The sequence below is a fragment of the Rhinolophus hipposideros genome (assembly GCF_964194185.1).
Source record: "Rhinolophus hipposideros genome assembly, chromosome: X".
In the NCBI taxonomy this organism is placed as follows: Eukaryota; Metazoa; Chordata; class Mammalia; order Chiroptera; family Rhinolophidae; genus Rhinolophus; species Rhinolophus hipposideros.
In genome coordinates, this window is record NC_138046.1 from 85,887,516 (window position 1) to 85,906,197 (window position 18,682).

Genomic DNA, 18,682 nt, shown 5'->3' on the forward strand with positions numbered 1-18,682 from the left:
TATCATTGTGATCGCCCCCTCCCGCCCGCTACAAACCTCTGAGCATATCTCCAATTATTTCCTTATAGTATATTATTAGAAATGGAGTTACTAGGTCAAACGGGTATGAACTATTTTAAGGCCATTATTCAATAATACCAAAATGCTTTCCAGAAAGATTTTTATCAACAGTCGTAATGTAGAAGAGTTCTCATGTACCCTTGATGGTATTGAGAATCTGCTTTAAAAATATCGTTTCCAATTTGCTAAACAAAATATTTAATTGATTTAAATTATATTTCTTTTATGATTAAAAAAGGGAAATAAACTTTCTATGTTTGTTAGTCATCTGTACTTCTACAATGAGAGTTATTTAAATATTAAGGATATTAACCTATGTCTATCAAGTTTGTCACAAATACATTTTTTGTTTGTGGCTTGCCTCTTCATTTTGTTTATATATTCATGATCTTGGAAAAAAAACCCATTACTTTCTTTTCCATTGTCATTTCTTCCATTTTTTTTTTAATGCTAGGGATGTCCTTCCTCACCCAAAAGCCAAATGAATATTCACTTTTCTAGAAACTAATTTGGAAATGTGTATTCAGTACCTAAAAATACCTGTACTTTTTCAGTAATTTACCTTTGGAGATTATGTTCTAAGCGAGGAATTCTAAAATCTGAATTATTTTGGTGTTTTTAATGACAGAAGCATTCTTCTTTTGCCTTATGAAGTAAGAAAACACAATACAAATTTAACAGATTATTGAATGGGACTTTACAGTGGCTTCAGAATTTTGGTTAAAGCCACATTGCTAAAAAAACACTTTCCAGGTGTCCCCGTATTCTAAAGAGAGCCACAAGGGAGCTCTGAACACAATCCTATAGGGCTTATGCAGGGGCAGCAGACTAGTCATTCATGATTACTCATTCCATTCCTTCTCAGCCTAAATTTACTTAGAGACTAGAAAGAATTAGGGAAGAATTTATAGTGTTTGTGAGTCCTTGGCTTGGGAAAGAGTGTTTTCCTCTCCTTTGAGGAGATACGGGGCATGCAACTCCCTTGCCAAAGCCATGTAAGGAGGGATCCAAAGAATCACTTATAAAGACTTGGGAAATGTGCATGGGATAAGAACAGAGGGAAGTATTTTATCACATTTTGGATGTTCAATAGTTTATTTTCAGATAGAAATTTCTGATGATCACTCTGGTTTGACTTGCTCCTAAAGGCTTTTCAGCATTGACTACATTCCTACAGTTTGTCTTCATTATGTATTCCACTATACTGAATAACATTTGAACTCTGATTTGAAACACATGATCACTCATGATCACTACATAACATTTGAACTCATGATCATTACAATCATAGAGTCTATCTCTGCTGATGAAATTTCTGATGTTAACAAAATCTGAAGCCTGGCTAAAGGCTCTTCAATGCTCTTCACATGTTTTCTCACCATCATGACCTTGGTGACTTAGAGTCTCTGAAACTGGGCTGAAGCTATGATCATGTGACCCACTCCATGGGCTGCCCATCCTATGTATTGGTTCATTCTCATGTAAGACAGTGTCTGAGATTATAGCACAGTTTCTCTAATACTTATTAGTCTTGGAAGTTCCCTGGCTGAGACTCAAACCCAGCCCTGTATCTACTCCAAGCCTTTAACATCTATCCTTTGAAGGGAGGTTAATCTGCCTCTTTAACTTGTCTTTACACTCAGAATTTTCAGAGTCATGAAGAGTTACCCTTGGAATACGTGGTCACATTCCCTGTAATCCAAATTCTTCCTCAGATCCCTGACTTTGAATACATTTCTTATTTTTGTTCAGGCTCTTTCTCATTTGATAACAAAATTTAAAAAGTAAAACTGTCATTTACAAATGATACTTGGCAGCAGTGAAGAATCCAACCAGCTCAAAAGAGAGGAGAAAGAGAGAAAAGAAAAAGGAAAAGGAAAAGGAAAGAATTACCTAACAAGTCTCCACCATACTCATATAGCTTCCTAAGAGGCAAGCCAGGGATTGGATTTACCCTCCACCATGACAAAAACACTAAAAAAGGTGGGGAGGGGAATACGGAATAATGTTTTTCAAAACATTAGGCCATGAAGAATAGTAATCCTTAAGAGATTGAGGAAGGGAATGAGGTGAGCCTTTACTACTTGGGAGTTTCTAGTTCATGGTTCAGTGAGGTAGAATGCAGTCAGACCCCAGAGGATTCCCTTAGTTGAGGTGACAGAGATGAGAGACCAGAAAGATCAAGGGAACAGATATCAAAAAGAGAGCTGCACTTCGGGAGAACCCTGGAGATCTTTGAAGGATTTCCATTTTCAGCAGAGTACTAATCAGTGAATGCACATAAGGAAATTAGCCAAGGCTGGGGAAAGAACCTCCTGATAGGATTAGAGGGAAAAAGTGTCAGAAGCTCAAACAGGTCTGAGAATCATGCCTGTTTCCAACATCCAGAGCAGAAAAACTCATAATTCATGAGGCATGAGGCATGAGGTATTCAGATGGGCCTTACCTCAGTAGTCTGGGATAATTAGCTTTATGCAAAATGCTGCTGTGGTCCTGCTTAACAAATCTTAACAGCAAGACTCAAAAAAGATTTAACTGCTTCCACAAACTCGTAACTTTATCTCATAATAAAACTCAAGTAAGTAAATGCATAATGAAACAAAATATCCAGCACCAAAAGGTAGAAATTACCAAAATTCTACCAAAAGGTAAAGATCATAATGCCTGGATTCCAATAAAAAATAATCAGGCGTGTGAAGAAGCAGAAAAATGTGACCCATCATGAGGATAAAAGCTCATCTTACATAGATACTATATTTGGCAGAAAGCACATTTAAAAAGTTATTGTAACTCTTTATTCCATGTGTCCAAAAAGCTAGAAAAAAATGGCCATGTTTAGTAAAGAAATGAGACATATTTAATAAAGTACAAATCATACCTAGTGATAAAAATCATAATATTTGAGATGAAAAGTACCCTGAATGGAATTAACTAGTAAAGGTTAGTAAACTTGAAGATATAACAATAGCAAATATTCTACATGAAATAAAAATAAAATGAATTTTTAAAACAAAGCACAAGTGCCTTTGTTCATGCTGTTTCCTTTTCTGGGAACACTTACCCCCCCACCCCATCCTAACCATCCATCCACCCATCAACTAGTTATTTCTTAATCTGCTTTCTAGTTTGCGCTTAATCATTACTTCCTCCTTCCTTGACCTCCCTGAATAGGTCAAACCCTCTTTAAACCTATTCACAGAACCCTGTACTTCCCCTCCACAGTACTTATGACAGTGTCAATTTCACAAATATTTGGATCTGTGATTAATGTCTGTCTTCTTCACAAGACAATAATCTCCATGAGGGCAAAGAAAACATGTCTATTTTGGTTTACCATGATATCCCCAGCATCTCCAACTGTGCCAGTCATAAGTGCCCTTGCACCCTGAATCCTGTCTGTATCTGTTACCTCTGGGATTTTGATGTATTAATTATATCCTTTCTATATCTTCAACTTCTCCTTCTCTACTGGCTGCATCCCACACAACATCCTATCTTCCTTACTAAATTAATCTTGATTCTTATTATGGGTGACAATGTTCTCTGCTGTAAATTTTTATTTCCCAGACACCCTTGAAGATAGTGGTGGCCATGTGTCACAGTTTTATCCAATGGATGTAGGTGGAAATTATTGGGTAAGATTTTCAGGAAAGCTCCATATAAAGGAGACTAATTCTACTGACAAGGTATTTTGCCATCTCCTCTTCCTCATCTCCCTACCTGGAAAACAGAAATGATGGCTAGAGTTGCAGTAGGCATCTGGAAGCCTTAAGGGACCTGACAGATGGAAGCCACATACTAAGGATCATGGAACAACAACAAAAAAATACATGAGGGGCCTGAAACATTGATAAAATACTGAAGGTCCTGGATTTGGATTTGTTTTAGGTAAGATAAATATATCCCCTCATTATTTTAAGCAACTCATTTTCAGATCTGGCTTTTTTATCTCACCTTTCTCCTTATCCCCACCCCCCGCCCATCTACCAACCCTCAGTTTTTCCTCTTTGTCCCCAAAACTGTTTCTGATTAGTTCATTCACTTGTTCTTTTCTATAGATTCCGCATATAAGTGAGATGATATGGTACATGTCTTTCTCTTTCTGGCTTATTTTGCTTAACATAATTTTCTCTAGATCCATCCATGTTGTTGCAAATGGTAAGATTTCTTTTTTCTTTATGGCTGCGTACTACTCCATTGTATAAATGTACCACAGCTTCTTAATCCAGTCATCTACCGATGGGCATTTCAGTTGTTACCATGTCTTGGCTATTGTGTATAGTGCTGCAATAAACATGGGAGTGCATACAGATTTTTGAATTGGAGTTTTGGATTTCTTCGGATAGATGCCTAGGAGTGAATTACTGGATCATATGGTAGTTCCATTTTAAGACTTCTGAGATACATCCATACTGTTTTCCATAGAGGCTGCACCAATCTGCAATCCCACCAACAGTGCACAAGCGCTCCCTTTTCTCCACATCCGCGCCAGCACTTCTTGTTTGTTGATTTATTGATGATAGCCACTTTGACTGGAGTGAGGTGGTATCGCATTGTGGTTTTCATTTGCATTTCTCTGATGGTTAGTGAGGTTGAGCATTTCTTCATATGTCTGTTTGCCATCTGTATGTCCTTTTTAGAAAAATGTCTCTTCATGTCTTCTGCCCATTTTTTAATTGGGTTGTTTGTTTTTTTGGACTTGAGTTGAGTGACTTTTTTTATACATTTGTGATATTAACCCCTTATCAGATATATCATTGGCAAATATCTTTTCCCATTCAGTAGGATCCCTTTTTGTTTTATTGATGGTTTCCTTTGCTGTGAAAAAACTTTTTAGTTTGATGTAATCCCACGTGTTTATTTTTTCCCTTACTGCCCTCGCCCGAGGGGATATATCGGTAAAAATCTTACTCCGGGTAATGTCTGTGAAGTTTCTTCCTATATTTTCTTCTAGATATTTTATGGTTTCAGATCTTACATTTAGGTCTTTAAGCCATTTTAAATTTATTTTTGTATATGGTGTAAGGAGGTGGTCCAGCTTCATTTTCTTGCATGTCTCTGTCCAGGTTTCCCAGCAGCATTTATTGAACAGACTGTCTTTACCCCATCGTACATTCTTGCTTCCATTGTCGTAGATTAAATGGGCATATAGGCATGGATTTATTTCTGAACTCTCTATTCTGTTCCATTGATCTATGTGTCTATTTTCATGCCAGTACCATGCTGTTTTGATTACTGTAGCCTTGTAGTATAATTGGAAGTCAGGTACCGTTATACCTCCTACTTTGTTCTTATTTCTCAATATTCCTGAAGCTGTCTGGGGTGTTTCATGGTCCCATATAAATTTCAAGATTATATGTTCTATTTCTGTGAAAAACGCCGTAGGTAGTTTGATAGGAATTGCGTTGAATATGTATATTGCCTTAGGCAGTATGGACATTTAACTATATTAATTCTTCCTATCCATGAACATGGAATGTGTTTCCATCTATTTATGTCTTCTTTCATTTCTTTCTTCAGTGTCTTATAATTTTCTGAGTACAGATCTTTTACTTCTTTGGTTAAATTTATTCCCAGGTATTTTATAGTCTTTGGAGCAATTGTAAATGGAATTGTTTTCTTAATTTCTCCTTCTGATATTTTATCATTGGTATATACAAATGCAACTGATTTCTGAATATTAATTTTGTATCCTGCTCCTTTACTAAATTCATCTGTCAGCTCTAATAGTTTCTTGGTGGAGTCTTTAGGGTTCTCTGTATATAGTATCATATCATCTGCATATAATGATAATTTTACTTCCTCCTTACCCATTTGGATGCCTTTTATTTCTTTTTCTTCTCTGATTGCTGTGGCTAGAACCTCCAACACTATGTTGAATAGAAGTGGAGATAGTGGACAACCTTGCCTTGTCCCTGATCTTAGGGGTATGGTTTTAGATTTTCCCCATTGAGTATGATGTTAGCTGTGGGTTTATCATATATGGTCTTTATTATGTTGAGATATGATCCCTCTATTCCCACTTTCTTAAGGGTTTTTATCATAAATGATTGCTGGATTTCATCAAATCCTTTTTCTGCATCTATTGACATGATTATGTGATTTTTATTTTTCATTTTGTTAATGTAGTGTATCACATTAATTGATTTGCAGATGTTGAACCACCCTTGCATACCAGGGATGAATCCCACTTGATCATGGTGAATGATCTTTTTAATGTATTGCTGAATTCTGTTCGCTAGTATTTTGTTGAGGATTTTTGCATCTATGTTCATTAGAGATATCGGCCTGTAGTTTTCTTTTTTTGTGGTGTCTTTGTCTGATTTTGGGATCAGGATGATAGAGGCTTTGTAAAATTGTTTGAGAATCTTCCCTACATGTGGATTTTTTGGAAGACCTTGAGGAAAATAGGTGATAATTCTTTTTTGAACGTTTTGAAAAATTCCCCTCTAAAGCCATCTGGTCCAGGGCTTTTGTTTGTTGGGAGATTATTGATTACTGATTCAATTTCCTTGGTGGTAATCAGTGTATTCAGGTTCTCTGTTTCTTCTTGAGTTAGCCTTGGAAGGTTGTACGCCTCTAGAAAATTGTCCAATTCCTCCAGATTGTCAAATTTGTTGGCATATATTTGCTCATAGTAGTTTCTTTTTTTTCTTATTTTATTTTTAATTTTTCTTAATTTATTAGTTTCAGGTGTACAAGACAAGGTAATACTTAGACGTTCATCATTTATATCCCTCACACTGTGAACCCCCCTCCCCCCATCCACTATCCCTCCGACCTGACACTGAGCCATCACAAGTTTCTTAAAATTTTGTGTATTTCTGCGGTGTCTGTCGTCACTTCGCCTCTTTCATTTCTGATTTTATTAATTTGGGTCCTCTCCTTTTTTTAATGAGTCTGGCTAAAGGTTTGTCAATTTTATTTATCTTCTCTAAGAACCAACTCTTGGATTCATTGATCTTCTGTATTGTTTTTCTGGTTTCTATTTCATTTATTTCTGCTCTGATCTTTATTATCTCCTTCCTTGTGCTCCCTTTGGGCTTATTTTGATGTTCTTTTTCCAGATCCCTTAAGTGTGAAGATAAACTGTCAATTAGTGATGTTTCTTGTTTCTTTAGGTAGGCCTGCAGTGCTATGAATTTCCCTCTTAGGACTGCTCTCTCAGCATCCCATAGATTTTGGGTCGTCGTGTTCTCATTATCACTTGTCTCGAGATATCTTTTGATTTCTTCCTTCATCTCCTTCTCGACCCATTCATTGTTTAATAACATATTATTCAGCCTCCATGAATTGGTGTGTCTTCCAGTTTATTTCCTGTAGTTCATTTCTAATTTCATAGCACTGTGGTCAGAGAAGACAATTGGTATGATTTCAATTTTATTAAATTTATCAAGACTTGTTTTGTGGCCTACCATATGATGTATCTTGGAAAATGTTCCATGTGCGCTTGAGAAGAACGTGTATTCAGCAGCATTGGGGTGAAATGCTCTGAAAATATCAATTAAATCCAAGTGGTCCAATGTATCATTTAAGGCTGTTGTTTCCAGATTGATTTTCTGTCTGGAAGACCTGTCTTTTGTTGTCAGAGGTGTGTGGAAGTCCCCTACTATGATAGTGTTACTGTTGATCTCTGTCTTTATGTCAGTCAGTACCTCTTTTATGTATTTAGGCACTCCTATGTTAGATGCATAGATGTTTATTAGGGTTATGTCCTCTTGTCGGATTGATCCCTTTATTATTATATAGTGCCCATCTTTGTCTTTGAATATGTTCTTCATTTTAAAGTCTATTTTGTCAGATATAAGTATTGCAACTCCAGCTTTTTTTTGCTTCCATTTGCATGAAATATCTTACTCCAACCCTTCACTTTCAGTCTGTGTGTGTCTTTGATCTGAGGTGAGTCTCTTGTATACAGCATATACAAGGATCTTGCTTCCTTATCCACTGAGCCACCCTATGACTCTTGATTGGAGCATTTAATCCATTTACATTTAAAGTGATTATTGATAGGTACATAGTTGTTGCCATTTTTAAAATTTGTAGTTAGATTTTTCATCTTTCTTCTATTTACAGAAGTCCTTTTAGCATTTCTTGCAATGCTGGCTTGGTGCTAATAAATTCCTTCAGTTTATTCTTTTCTGGGAAACTCTTTATCTCTCCATCAACATTAAATGATATTGCTGGATAAAGCAATCCAGATTGTAGGCCTTTGTTTTCCATCACTTTGAGTATCTCCCGCCACTCCCTCCTGGCCTTCAGTGTTTCTGTAGAAAAGTCATTTGATAGTCTTATGGGAGTTCCCTTGTATGTAACCCTCTGTCTTTCTCTTGCTGCTTTTAGGATTCTCTCTTTGTCTTTAAGCTTTGCCATTTTAACTATAATGTGTCTTGCTGTGGACCTGTTTGGGTTTATCCTGGTTGGAACTCTCTGCACTTCCTGGGCTCGTATGTTGGTTTCCTTCATCAGGTTAGGGAAGTTTTCAGACATTATTACTTCAAATATGTTCTCAATCCCTTGGTTCCTCTCTTCTCCTTATGGTATTCCGATGATGCACATGTTGTTGCGCTTGATGTTATCCCAGAGGTCTCTTAAACCATCTTCATTGTTTTTTATTCATTTTCCTTTCTGTTGTTCTGTTTGGGTGATCTCTACTAACTTGTCTTCTAAGTCGCTGATTCGATCCTCTGCTTCATCTCACCTGCTGGTAATTCCTTCAAGTGAGTTCTTAATTTCGGTAATTGTGTTCTTTAGTTCTAACTGGTTGTTCGTTATTATTTCTACCTCCTTCTTTACTTCTAACTGGTTGTTCTTTAAGATTTGTACATCCTTCTTTATGTCATCTCTAAGCTCCTTAAACATTCTTATCGCCAGTGTTCTGAACTCTGTCTCTAATAGGTTGGTTACTTCTGCTTCATTTGGTTCCAGTTGTGGAGGTTTCTTCTGTTCTTTTATTTGGGACATGTTTCTTTGTCTCCCCATTCTGACTGACTCTCTGTGTTTGCTTTGATGTGTTAGGTAGATCCCCTAGAGTTCTTAGTTCTTGCTGGATTATCTTATGTAGTATGTGTCCTTTATATTTGACTTGCACTACTTCGTTCTTCTCCTCTGCATGTGCTTCAAAGGTGACTCTTGTGTTGTGAATATTGTCCTGTTAAAGAAGATCTTTAATTGCTTTTTGCTTGTGAGTAGATGGGTTTAACTCCTAGGCTGACTAGTTGTGAGACTTGGCTCTGTTCACCGCAGGGTCTTCTCCTGGGTGAGGGTTGACCATTTGAATGAGGTTTGACCTCTATGGGCTCTTGTGTCTGCAGAGAATTCCCTCTGGGTGTGTGACTTATAGGTCAAACTCAGTAATACTCTGGTTTGGTCTGGAATTGGCTTCTGGATATGTTGAATCTTTTGCCTCTTAAGCTGAGCCCTGGTAGGGCAGTTTCAGAACAAAGCAAATCACCAAGCACAACAACAACAACAACAACAACAACAACAAAGAAAAAAATTCAAGTACATTCACATGTAAAAACAACCTACAACCCCCACTCAACAGAGGCAAATATATCGAAGAAATAAATACAAAGCAAAGCAAAACAAAAAAACAATAAAAAACAAATACAACAACAACAAAAAGCAAACAAAAAAATACAAAAGTAAAAGAAAAAGAAAAAAGGGGAAAAGAAAGAAAAACCCACAAAAACAACAAAGCAAAGCAAACAAGGAGCAGCACCAGTCTTGGCTTAAGCCCACCAAGTAATCTCCAGGTTGTCCTCCGCAGTGCCAAAGAGTCCCCTGCCTATTGCGCAGGCAGCGCCGGTCACCTGGTGCCCAGAGTGATTTTGGGACTGTAGATTTAAATGTGAGGGGCTGAGGGGTCTGGATGACAGTTTTTAGAGAGTCAGTGCTGTTTCTGCCCTTGCTTGCACAAATGCATGCTGAGAGTAGCACCACCAGCCTTATGTCCAGTGCTCCTGAGACTTAGAACACTTCCTCCGCGTGTGTGGGTGGGGGCAGGTAGGAGATTTTTGAGCTGCTGAAAGCCAGAAGCTGCCTCTGCCACTTCTCCCTGCTGATCTCAGGGAGTGCCTCTGCAGTTGGCCTTGCCCCGCCCCAGGCCAGCCAGAAAGGGTGGGGGCTGGGGATGCAGGGGTCTTCTCTCGCCCAGACCAGCTGCATCACACTCCTCCCGCAGGCCCGAAAAGGTAGTGGCTGGGGGTGGAGGAGTCTCTTCTCTCCTAGCCCAGCAAAAATCACACTCTTCCCAGCCTCTTCCGTGGGTCAGAGCTGGCTGCCAATCTTCCCAGAGCCTGAGCACTGAGGCTCCTCTGTAATCTGACACTACTCCTCAGTTCAGGGGTCAGTTTAAGTCTCTGGAAAGGTGGGGGTAGGATTGGAAGAGCGGGGGGAGGGGCCCAGATGTTGAATCTGTGTTCTTTGTCTGCCCTAGGGCCCACTAGCTGCCTGCCCCTGCGGGCGAGATCATCCATGGGACGCAGGAAAGAGCCCACCTCCTGGCTTTTGTGTTCTCTGTTCTGCCCTGGGCTCCTGCGCAGCAGCGTGCTGTAGGGTTGCGGCTCTACCGTGGGGGGGGGTGCGCGGTGCATTTCCTCTCGCCCTCCTCTCTTCTCCCCCGCTCGCCCACTTAGCGCACCCCTAAGCAAACCTTCCAGGAGTCTCTTAGCTGTTCTCCTGGCTTCTGTGCTCTCCTTTCCGCCCTGGACTCCCTTGTGTCGTTGGAGCTGTGGGGGGTGCTGCTGCACTGCTGCTGTTTTCAGCGCGCGCTGCCGTGGGCGACTTTACTGGGGGAGTGCGCGTCTCCACCGGGGGAGTGTGCGTCTCCACTTCGCGCCCCTCTCTCCTCCTCCGCTCGCCCACTTAGCGCACCCATAAGCAAACCTGCCACGAGTCTCTTAGCTGTCCAGATCTGTTATTCATAGCCAAATACAATTCCAAATGCCCATCACAAAACATGAAACCTCTCTCTCTCTCCCTCTCTCTCTCTCTCTCTCTCTCTCTCTCTCTCTCTCTGTGTGTGTGTGTGCGTGCATGTTTAACACACTATGTCATTCATACATAATTCTTTCTATGACTTATATGATAATGACTATTATTTGACTTTTGATCTCCACACACTGCCTCAATTCTCTAAACTATTTCTGTAACACACACACACACACACACACACATTGTCTCTATTACTCCCATTTCTGCACCCACACTGTCTAATTCTATACTGTCATACACACAAAGTCCATACAGTGCCGTGACACTCACTGTCAAATACAACTAGCTCTAATCCTCATCATCACACACACCATCTCCATCATTCATGGTAACACCTACAATTATTCAATCCCTACACTATCACAGTGTCTAACCATATCCACTATCATACATACTGTCCACATCCCCACTAAAAAACCTTCAACATTCTCCAAAATTCCTTTCCCATATGCTCATGACATCTGTATATCATACCCACTCACAACCGACATCCACATCACTTCCAAGCTCACAGACATACTTTTCCCATTCCTAAATGACACTCGGAGACTCTGCATTTTCCCATCATACACTTTACTCAACAACTCCACTCAGGTATTCATGATTTCCACACACCAAATTGTCATACATGTACACTTTTCCATTCTCCATTATCATGCATGCTTACTGTACCTATCTGCCGCCACAATTATACACACTTCTTATTTCCCCCAGCATCACACACACACACAAACACACTAACCCTGTCACTTCCACCATGTAGTTATCTTCTATCATCATATTACACTTTCCCCATTCTACCCACTGTCTACATGCGCCTATTATTACCTGAAATGCCCCATTCACATTTTCACACACACAATGATCTCAGTGTCTCATTATCATTGTGTCCTCTCCCACTATTCTCTCTCCCTTCCCAGTTTCCCGCACAACCATATACACGCACATACACAATTCTCATCTGCCACGATATAATACACACTGTGTCCATGCATTCTGATCTTGTCCTGTCACTATCATTTACATTGCCCCTGCCTTCGTTTTCAGTGATTTCATACCATCCTACACTATTACTCACACTGTCCCCATTGTTACCATTATCATACATCCCTTGCTCATATCAGCCCCTCCATCCCACTATCACTCATTACTTTCCTCTCTGCATCAAACACATGACCAAGATCATCTACAATTTTACACATGGTTCCTATGCCCTGCAATCTCCTTCTCATTTTCTCTTTTCTCCCTTTCCTTTTCTTCTCTTCTCTCCCCACCCGCATACCACACACTTTCCCAATATGTGGATATTGCACGAACCCAGATATAATAAAGTTCTTACTTGAAGCTTTATTTAAAAGCTCTAGCAAGTGGAGGAACATACGCTCAAAAAGTACAATATGGAACGTTTCCACTTGGTAGATAGTTGTGAATGGATTCCTTTTGGTAAATTTGCCTTTAAGAAGCTTTTCTTCATGTTTTGTTACAGCATTTAGGTGAGGTTTTTAAATATTCCATTGATATGTCTTTAATATGATAGTATGCAGTTAATCTATTGGCACTATACTTAAGTCTTCCTAAAATATCCTAATAGCTTCTTTGTTAGAGCAAAATTGTGATATTTTTGGTCCTGAAGAGATAGACAGGTTCAAGCAAATGGCAATACTGAATATATCACTGAACTGTGTTAGAGAGAACACTTAATCTTTACTTCTCAGGTTTCCATGTGGAAGAACTTCAACTAGACTAACACTCCTGCTTTTCTTCCCACGGACGGAGGAATGAGTTATATGATTAGTATGCTTGGGAGAAATATCTGAGTGTGTTTGGTTCAAGCACTTGCTCTTTGCTTTTCTCTCAGGGGTCTGTGTGCCTATAGAAAACATGATTTCTCACTGCCTCCTTGCTGTGAAGTGATACCCATTTTTTCACTGGGGTCTTGCAGTTTTTCAGCATTGCTTGCAATTGTCTGGGTAAGTCTGCCCAATTCTCTGGTCCAGTATTAGCAAGTCCACATTAAAACTATCTTCTCCAATCAGCTTTCTTAGTAATGATAATGATTTTCTGATCTCCATTTATCTGATTCCTAAATTTATATTTCAGTTAGTTCTGAATCTAGGCAGGAAAGATAAGTATTTATTGATCCCTTACAATACCCATATGATTTGAATCATTGAAATCGTGTCAATTCTCTTTATTGGCTTTATCCAATGTTTTAATACAGAGAAGTTCCTAGGTAGCGTTTGGTACTGATTAGCACTCAAGAAAAACACTTGGCAGCAATTAAGATTAGGTCTAAATAAGGAAGTTGTATGTCTGCCACCCCTAGACTCCTGATTCCCCTGGATTAGGGAGTCCAAATTCTGAAGGGGTAGAGTTACCATAGTACAGTAGGTGGTACTTAATTAATCAGGATGGTAGAGAGCACGCACCATCTATTTTCCTTGGTCATACTGATGAGTCCTACGAGGGCATAACAAAAGCACTCTTTCATGGGACGGGGTGACAAACCTTTATATGAACTATTAGAAAGGGGTTTAGATATTCATCCAGATGTATGGAAGACTTATTAAAGAAAGACATATCAGTGAACTATTTCTTAAAGGGTAAAAAAAAAAACACAAAACCTTGTAATAAAAAAAAACTCTAAAATTTAGTCTGATAGATGAGCAGGGATAGTGGATGGGGGGAGGGGGGTTCACAGTGTGAGGGATATAAATGATGAACGTCTAAGTATTACCTTGTCTTGTACACCTGAAACTAATAAATAAATAAATAAATAAATAAATAAATAAATAAAGACAATCACCATTAAACTTAAAAAAAAATTTAGTCTGATAAGATGTTCTTGTTAACAAGTTCTTTGAAAATTTAGATATAACAGTCATTTAGCTCTCTTTTTTCCTTTTTGCTAGCTAGCTTTGTTCTAGCTTCTGAGCCCTTCCATACAAACTTAAATACTATGCTTGTCTGCTCTCAGTGAAAGAACACCATTTCAGAGTACAGTTTGTGTGAGTAAGCCCAAATATTGGAATTTTCACAGTTTTACTGTAGGACAGTGTTGTAAAGAAATGTCAACTATTCTCTGGAAATAAAGCAGTGTTGCTTCGACTTCACATGTAACCTCTTTTGCATAGGAACACTTTTCATACCTATACATAGTTGGTGTTCTGGTGGTACTGACCCAAATACACCTTGTCTAATCTACATGAGAGCTCACAAAGTGATCATTCATAAAAACAAACATACAAACAAACTATGTCTCAGCAGTAAAAGAGAAATGAAACAAAACTACTGGACAAGATATGTAAAACCCTGACTAAAGGGTAATATAGAATTGTATACTTGAAACCTATGTAATTTTACTAACCAATGTTACCCCAATAAATTTAATTTAAAAAATGAGCATAAAAACACCTAAGGAAAGTCGAGCACAGCACAGACAAACCAAAATTTTTCTGGATCTCAAAGCTTAAAAAAAAATTCCAGTTAAATAATAAAATGAAAGATTATGGTCACTGATGAGCCCTGAATTACTGGACTAGAATATCAAGTGCAAGATTTATATCAAAGCACTAAGCAGAAAGAAGTGATCATCATAATAATAAAGTAATAGATTCAATGAGGGACACATTGAGATATTTAGATAGTTCCAAGGGACCTTCCAGGTGTATGGGTGGGTGGATGGGGAGTTAAAAGAGAAAATAAACAGAAGGAAAGGAGACAATACTTAAATAAATGATGTAAGAAAATTTCCCTGAGTTAAGGGATGGGCCCGGCCCTCTGAATTCAAGACAAAATTGATTCAATGACTGACTCATTTATCCAGTCATCCATCCCTTCATTAATTTATGTTTCCACACATTAATTTAATTAATACATTTAATAAGGACCTATTATGTGTCTGGCATTGTTCTAGGCACTTGAGATGTATAATGTTATTAACCAATGTTACCTCAATAAAAAAAGGAAATAATCTGAAAATTTAAGGCAGGTCAAAGGAAATTATTAGAGTACAATAAAAAGAGACAAAAAGGTGGAAAGAACAAAAAAGAGTGTAATAGACTCAAACTGCTCTTGTTCAGCAATCACGTTGTCACAGCCTTGTCAAATTAATCACACCAAATCTTAACAACTACTGTACAAGGCACAAAATATAGAATTTCACTGATAGTAAAGAAAATCCTTTTCAGTCCTTTCTCCATTTCTATAAGCAAAATTGGGTTCCAGACCTGCTTTTTGTTTAAAACTAGCTAATAGAATTCCAGAATCTAACTTAACAAATGCAGGTCTTCACAATCAACAAAAGAAACTGAAAAAAAGTGAGAAGGCTCTGTATTCTCTTCCCAGCAGCTGTGGAGGGGTGGAAATGATTTTCCTTCACAATTACTTGAAGTAATCTAAATTTAAAAGATATTGAATTGATAATTTATTAAGAATGTCAATCTTGTTCTCTTTTACAATATGGAGGCTCTTGACTATTCATAATTGTTACCAACTGGTTCTACTCTGTTAATATAATTTTTTCCTTGGAAGTATTATTAAAAGAAAGGCATTTTATAAGACTCCCACAACTTTGGAAATTGATGCTTTGTTCTATGAAAATAACCTATAAAAGAAAAGTGTAATTCTAATTAGGTATCTTACTTGGTAATTCATTAACCTGGCATTGGTAGACAGAATAATGGCCACCCCAAAATGTCCACCTCCTGATCCTGTGAATATGTTACCTTCAATGGCAAATGGGACTTTGAATATGTGATTAAGGATCAAGAGACGAGTAAGTTACAGTGGATTACACTAATGGGTTGAGTGTAAGTACAAGAGCCCTTATAACAAGAAAGCAGGAGGCTCAGAGTCAGAGAAAAAAATATGACAATGAAAGTAGAAGGTCAGAGTCAAAGAGTTTAACATGCTATACTGTTGGATCTGAAGATGGAGAAAAGGCCTATGAACCAAAGAATGCAGGCAGCCTCAATGAGCTGAAAAAGCAAGGAAACAACCTCCCCCTAGAGGCTCTGGAGGGAGGCAACACCTTGATTTTCGGACTGCTAACCTCCAGAATTGTAAGATGATACATTTGTGTTTATTATCTATGTTTGTCATAATTTATTACTGCAGCAATAGGAAATTAATACATCTGGTGATGAATTTGTAATCACCATCTCTATATTTAGAAACAGATTAATACTTCTAAGATCATTCTGACAAATTAGGAAAGGATCATTGACACTTTTCTCTTCACCCGCAGGCATGGATAAACAAATACAAACCCACGATTCTGCGGGGTTTACAATGTAACAAATACTTTGAGATGATACATTTCTTTTAAATTAACAGTGTCATGATTTTTATTTCACCAGTGAGAAAAATGGAACTCTCAAGAAGTAACTTGCCTGAAGGTAACCGGCTACAAAGGCCAATATTTTTCTACTACAACTTGCTGCCTCTCAAACTGCTTGGGGTGTGATGTAATGAGGGTAGACCATCCAAATGTATTCCTTAAATAACCCATATCTGCACAAAGACTCAATGTTTGTGAGATTCTCTACCTTCTTTGCTTTAATTCCACACTTACAGTAAGCAACAAGATAGGTTTTTTTACTTTCACTTCCCAAATACCCAGATACCAGAACTGACATGCCCTGAAGAAAGGCCCAGAGTGTTCTGGTCACTGGAAAAAATATATTAGTGTAGAATGTGTGCTTTTCTCTGTATATCTACTTTACTCTCAGTAAATTAATTTGTATTTGTTTATCACCAAACTTCATTTCATCATTTCATAAATGCTAAAAACCAAATCCTGGACTGTGCTCAACTAACTGAAAAATCACCACCCTGCAGGTTCTTTTACTGAGTTCTGTTGGAACTTCCAAATAAAGGTAATTTCCTTTCTTTGATAACTTCAAAAGTATTTACACATCAAACACAGCTAATTAGAGCATGAGGCCTCAGAGATGTTCAAGTAAAATCGTTTAGGAAAAAAATTCTATTTTATTTTATACAGAAAGACATCAAATAATGGAGATAAAAGGACTAAAAGGTAAAATTACAATTATTCACAAGTTACATTAACAAATCAAAAAGACTATGATAAATCATTGAGCTCTATAATTATAATTCCTGCACTTTTAAATATGTTTTATATAAAGTTTATATAAAAACTTAACAAAATCTATAAACAAACAATTGGACCTAGAGAAAAGTTAGCAAGGTAAATGGATCTAAATACAACACACCAATGTTCACTGCAGCATTATTTACAATATCTAAGACACAGAAGCAACCTAAGTGTCTACAGATAGACAAATGGATAAAGAAGATGTACATAAATACAATGAAATATTACTCAGCCATAAAAAAGAATGAAACCATGCCATTTCCAACAACATGGATGGACCTAGAGGGTATTATGCTAAGTGAAATAAGTCAGACAGAGAAGGACAAATTCCATATGATTTCATTTATATGTGGAATCTAAAAAAAATAACAAACAAACAAAACAAAACAGAAATAGACTCTCAGATTTAGAGAACAAACTGATGGTTGCCAGAGGGGAAGGGGGTTGGGGAATCAGTGAAAAATGTGAAGGAGAATAAGAGGTACAAACCTCCAGTTATAAAATAAATAAGGCACAGGGATGTAATGTACCGTACAGGGAAAGCAGTCAATAACATGGTAATAACCTTGTATGGTATCAGGTGGTTACTAGACTTATAGTGATTATTTTGTTAGGTATAAAAATGTTGAATAAATATGTTGTACATCTGAAACTAATATAATATTGCATATTAAGTATAAACAATAGAAAAAATAAATAAAAACAATACACCAGAATCAAGCATTCCCATACACCAGTCACAATCAATTACAAAATGTAATTTTAAAATATTAGTAATAGCAACAAAAACTATCAGGTACACAAAAATATGTCTAACAAAATATGCATAAGACCCTTAATAGAAAATTATAGAATTTTTTTCAAAGACAAAAAATACCTAAAGGAGAGATAAGCCTCCTTCATTGTTGTGAAGGTGCCATTTCTGTCTATAATCTATAAATAAAATGCAGTTCTAATCAAAATTTCAATGTTTCTTAGAGGCCATGTTAAACTTATCTTAAGATTCATGTGGAAAAATAAAAGGCAAAGAATATACTTTTGAAGAAGAGGAATAAGGAAGGAGTCTTTCCCTATCAAATATTAAAATGCTTTACAAAGCTATAGTAGTTAACAGTATAGTATTAGTATAGAAATAGACAAATAGACAATGGAACAGAATAGAAAACCTAGAAGCAGACACATATGAGGTGTGTTCAAACAATACAGTGAATGTTTAAACTTTAAAAACAAAATATATTACAGTAAAAGACACATTGCCATTAATCCCCCTCAAAATACTCCCCCTCACTTAGAATACACTTACCCATTATTCTTGCTACTTTCTGAAGCAGTTCTGGAAGTCCTCTTTCATGAGTGTTTTTAGTTGTGCTGTCGTGGCTGCCTTGATGTCCTAAATCATTTTGATTTGGGGGAAGAGCCAGAAGTTGTACAGTAACAGATCTGGTGAATAAGGTGGATGAGGACACACCATAATGTTTTTATTTGACAGAAATTACCGTATACCAG

The 18,682-nt window shown here is 37.5% G+C and overlaps 1 protein-coding gene across 2 annotated transcripts in view; it reads right to left on the reverse strand.

The window, feature by feature from the left end:
- MAGED1 (MAGE family member D1) overlaps positions 1-18,682 on the reverse strand; it is a 78,594-nt gene that overhangs the window by 25,104 nt on the left and 34,808 nt on the right. The window lies entirely within an intron of this gene.